Raw genomic sequence first — 5,193 nt, forward strand, 5'->3', positions numbered from 1 at the left:
CGGCGCTCCAGGTCCCCTTCCCACGTCGCTGCTGCAGGACTGATGGCAAGGGCCGCGAGGTCAGTGACGGGTGCAGGGGGGACACCACCACCTGTAGACCGCCAGGGGGCGGGACGCAGTGGACAGCAGGGCCCGCAGCTAACCCCGCAGGGCTGTCCGGCTCCCCTCCACCCGGCCCGCCCGGTTCCAGCGCTCCCTCTGTCGGGACCCCAGACTCCCAACCAAACACCCCTGCCCGGCCGTGGAAGCTCCGCGTCCCCGAGGCCCTCGGCGACCCAGCCAGTTCGCGGGCCGCCCTCGCTGCGGCCGGTTCAGGGCCCGCTGTCCCGCCGCCTGGGGCTGCGGCCACACCCTGAGGCCCGGGCTCCTCCCCTGGCAGGAGTCCCCTCCTCCCTCCCTGGCCGGGGTCTCCCGCCCCAGCCCGCCGCCCGCCCGCTCCTCGCGACGCGCTTTCCCGGGGGCGTTACCTGTTCTGCGGGTCGGCGTCCTGCCCGGAGCCGGAACACTGCTCGCCGCCATCTTGGCGTCTTCCCAAGACGCCGGTCGGTGACGTCAGCGCCGCGCCCGCAGCCGTGTGCAGTTCCCGCCACGCCACGCGCCCTAAGCCCCGCCCACTGAGCTCGGCTCGCGCCCTCACGGCCTACTCCGCGGCTGGGGGCGGGGCTGACCAGCGCCCCGCCCCTGCTGCGACCCCGCCCCTGACGAGGCCCCGCCCCTCACCACAGGTCCCGCTCCTGTCGCTGCTCGCGCCTTCTCACCGCCTACCCGGACCAGAGGGGGCGGGTCTAGCCGCGCCCCGCCCCTCGCCGAGGCCCCGCCCCTCGCCGACGGCCTTCACTCCCTCCCCAAGGAGTTAAGGGAGTCGGATCCCACATGGCCAACCCGGGTGTGAATCCCTGCCCTGGGCCTGTAGTGCCTGCCCCAAATCCTGACCTGGAGGAGGAAGAGAGGAAAAATAATTGCTGAGCTGTGGGGCCCAACTTAAATGCTCATGCAGAAGAGAAAAGGTTTATTTTTTTTCCCCAACCATTTATTTATTTATTATCATTAATTTTCAGTTTGACCAGAGAGAGACAGACTGACAGAGAGAGGAAGTGAAAAAGCAACTGCCAAGTCCAGGACTCGAGCTGTGGTCAGCCATGTGGGAGTCCAGTGCCTTAACCACCACGCCACCTGCCAGCCCCCTTTGCTTTTTTTAAGAATTGTTTACTGGGGCCACCAGCAGTGTAGTGGTTAAGGGACTGGACTCCCACATGGCTGGCCACGTTCAAGTCTGGGACCTGGTGGTTTGAAACACACCAGGTGTGTGTTGCCAAAATCCTGAGAGGGGAATGGAGGAGAAGGGAGTGCAGCGTGGCCATCCTGGGGGTGGCATCTCACTTTCTCTCTGTCGCTGTGTCTTCAGTGAGCTCATGCTCCCTATAGCAAAGAAAGAAAGAAAGAAAACTCTTTAAAAAGAAAGGAACTATTAATTAATTAATTAATTAATTTTGATCAGAGGGACAGAGAGAAGCAAAGTGAGAAACCAGGTTTGGGACTCAAACTGTGGTCAGCCATGTGGCAGTCCAGCGCCCCAACCACCATGCCACCAGCTGGTCCCAGAATGGGTATTGCAGTCGGCATGGAAGAATATCCCAGGCACCGTGGGCAGAATTCACAGACTCCCTCGAGCAAACGCCTGATTACCCCGCTCTACGGGTGCACATCTCCTTCTGAAATAAACCCGAGCTGTTAGGCGAGAGCGGTCGTCTCTCCCTGCTCAGCGTGGCAGGTGCGACTCTGCGGTGGCTCAGAGGAGCGTGTACCGAGCACCTGCTGCCTGCCGGATAGCCTGGGTGGGGCTGGCGCTGCTTAAAGGGATGACAGACGTGGCTGCCGTGGCAGAGGGTCTGCTAGGAGCTCAGCCCGGATGGTTCTGTGCATGAGTCTCTTGCAATAACAATGCGTCAGTAATCAGCAGACATTCAGACCTGAGGGGACCGGCATGACTTCTGTCCCCTGGCACTAGTGACCTTGTGTCACCTCTCCTTCCTGAATGTGCACAGCCCCTTGTGACCCGCTTTTAACAACAGAATATGACGAGAGAGATGTCTTGCATGATCTTTCTTTTAATTGCCAGAGGGTGTGTGCACTCGCTAGAGACAGAGAAAGAAGGGAAATCGCCCCCCTGGGGTGTGGTCTTTCCCCTCCTTCTCTCTCTCCTTTTGGGATTTTGGGCATGTGCACGGGCACCTGGCGTGTTTCTCAAGGTGCCAGGTCCAGGACTCGAACTGTGCAGATGGTCGTGTGGGATCCAGCCGCTCTAACCACGAGGCCATGGAGCCAGCTCAAATATGCATCGAATACACGTGAGACAGCCCCGTAGGACAGCAGTTAAGCCTTGGAGTGAGAAGCTGTGTCACACACGGCAGGTCATGCAGTTCGAATCGTGGCCCCAGCAGCTTGAAAAACACACCAGGCGCTGGGGGGAGCAGGTGACGTGGTGGCTAAGGCACTAGACTCCCACGTGGTCGGCTGTGGTTTGAGTCCCAGACCTGGTGACTGGAGAATTAGACTGGGTGTGTGCGTGTGTGTGCCCCAGATCCCAACAGGGTGGAGAAGTGCAGGGGGACTGTGGTGTGACCATGTCCCACTGGGGGCGCTGTCCCCTCTCCCTCTCTCTGTGTCTCCATCTCTCGCTCTCTGGTGACCACACGCACCCCCTGGCAATTAAAAATAAAAAACCTTAGAAGGCTGGTGCTTCTATTAACTTCCATTTGCTGCAGCCTGTCAGATCAGGTGGCTTTGTGACTACAGAGCGTTTCGAGAGATTTAAAGGAGCCAACGCGTCTGCCCGGCCGGGGTGTCCTGGGCTCCCTTATAGTAGACAGACACAGGCTGATGTCACGCGACGCCCACTGACGATTAGCAGATGGCCTTCCTGCATCTGTGCCTCCGTCGTGACGTCTGTCCACTGGGACTGGCCTGGGGGCTTGGCGGACGCCACTGCCCTGCGCTGGCTGACGTCCACTGTGGTCATTTCACGTGGCCTCTGTCCGGTCCCTGCGGGTCTGTTAGGTAGCGAGGGCCACCTTGTCCTCAGGACGGCAGCTCTGCTGTCCCTGCCCTCGGAGTGCACAGGTCAGGGGACTCAGAGAGCTCACAGCAGGGGTTGGCGCTCCACAGAGCAGCCGTAAGGCTGCTTTCCCTAGGGACCAACAGAGGGCGCACTGGCTACGTCGCTGGACTCCCAGGTAGTCAACCGTGGTTCCAGTCCCAGACCACACCGGGCACGTGGGCGAGTGTGCCCAAGATCCCGAGAGGAGAATGGAGGAGAAGGGATTGCAGCGTGGCCATCCCCCCTGGGAGGTGATTTCTCGCTTTCTGTCTCTCTGTCTCTGTCTGTCTGGCAAGTGCACTCGCTTTATAGCAAAAACCTCTCAAAAAAATTACTATTTTACTTAACTTTATTTATTTATTTTAATTTGACCAGAGAGAGACGCCCTTTAGGGCATGTGCCCCTACAATAGGGCATGCGTATTCACTAGAGAGTGAGTGAGAACGCCAGCCACCAGGTTCGGGACTCGAGCTGCAGTTGGCCATGTGGGAGTCCATCACCCCAACCACCACACTGCCTTCTGGCCCCAGCACTCAGCATGATTTTCAAGCCTCCGAGTCCAGGTTTTGAACCATGCAATCGGCCATGTGGGTCCAGACGCCTTACGCGGCACCACCAGCTGGCTCCGCGGAAATTTATATTCTAGTGCGGGGCAGGGCAGAGAGCAAGCCCACAAGCCATGTAAGTAACTGCAGCAGCGTGAGGGGTGTGGAGCCCTGGGGCCGGAGCACGGAGACACCGAGCACCCACTCCCAGAGAAGGGGACACGGAGACTCGGATGAGCCCTGCAACAGCCCCGTCCACAGCCCCACGAGTCACCCAGGGGCAGAGGCGGCCACATGTCCACCGGCAGGTGACGCACCAAGCCCTCATGGCCCATCCACAGGGGAGCAGGGCTCAGCCGTGAACAGGAAGGCGACTGTGAGCCAGGTCACAACACGGATGCTGCTGGACAAACGGTGCTCAGAAGCCAAGCAGGGTGTGACCCCATAGAATGAAACTCCCAGGGGGCCAGCAGGTGACGTGGGGTGCGAGCGGTCGGCTCCCACCTGGGAGGGACACCCCTGGGCATTCCGCGTGGCCCCAACCTCTGCCCATGTTCGCTCAGCCTTCCCCTCCCGTCTTCTCCCTTCTCTTCGAAGGACGCCTGTCACTGGGTTGCCCACCCTACCCAGGATGATGCCTTCTCGATCTCACAGTTCCCTCTCTGAAGCCCCTTTACCAGTGGCCAGCCCCGTGGCCTAGTGGTTGAGGGCATTGGGTCCCACATGGTCGAGTGCTCTGTTCAAATCCTGGCTTCGGTGGCTCAATAAACACACCAGGTGCATGTGTGCGTTGCCCACAATCTCAGGAGGGAGGGACGGGATGCAGGGATGGTGGCAGGACCACACCCCACTGGGTGCTTCCTGCCCTCCCCCGTCTCTCCCGGGCGAGTGCACACACTCTCTAGCAAGATAAAGACACGCAAATGGGACCCGCAGGTAGTGTGCTGGTTAAGGTGCTGACTGTGGTTCAAGTCCTGAACCTGGCAGTTGGAAACTCCCCAGGGCAGGGGAGGGGGCACATGTGCATACGAGCAAAGTCTCAGGAGGAGAATGCAGGAGGGATTACGGCGTGGCCAGCCCCTGGGGTGGGGGGTTTCTCACTTCCCCTCTCTGGCTCTCTCCTGCGAGTGCACACGCCCTATGGCAAAAACCTCCAACACACACATGCACAGAGACATGCACACACACGCACACACACGCACACACACACGCTTTCCCCAGATCGGGTCACACTCACATTCCAGCCGTCGGGATGTGGCCACCTCTTTTGGGGGGAGGGGCGGTACGCTTCGTACCGACGTCAGTGTAGCAACCAGGGGGGCACCCCATAACCAGGGGGTAGGCAGCCACACAGAGCCGACCGGAGTCCAGTCCAGGCCCCATAGGCTGGAGAGATACAGCCCCAGGATGTGCTGGGGTGCAGAATTGGACAAAGGAGCCGGCATGGCGGGGCGGGTGGGGGGTGGAGGGGCGCGTCCTCTCTCCCTCACGCGTGCACCCTGGGCCTGCCCGGAAATGAATGAAGAGGTAACTGGCCGCAAGAGCACGGCC

The 5,193-nt window shown here is 60.3% G+C and overlaps 1 long non-coding RNA gene across 1 annotated transcript in view; it reads right to left on the reverse strand.

Annotated features, from left to right (window-relative positions):
* LOC114006740 (uncharacterized) overlaps positions 1-1,068 on the reverse strand; it is a 10,849-nt gene extending 9,781 nt beyond the window's left edge. The window contains exon 1 of the long non-coding RNA XR_003548426.1: positions 468-1,068. This is a non-coding gene — a long non-coding RNA (uncharacterized LOC114006740). The remainder of the gene's footprint in view (positions 1-467) is intronic.
* Between the last annotated feature and the right edge of the window lie 4,125 nt (positions 1,069-5,193).

Source organism: Tupaia chinensis, unplaced genomic scaffold (assembly GCF_000334495.1).
Source record: "Tupaia chinensis unplaced genomic scaffold, TupChi_1.0 Scaffold149964_2, whole genome shotgun sequence".
NCBI classification, from domain to species: domain Eukaryota; kingdom Metazoa; phylum Chordata; class Mammalia; order Scandentia; family Tupaiidae; genus Tupaia; species Tupaia belangeri.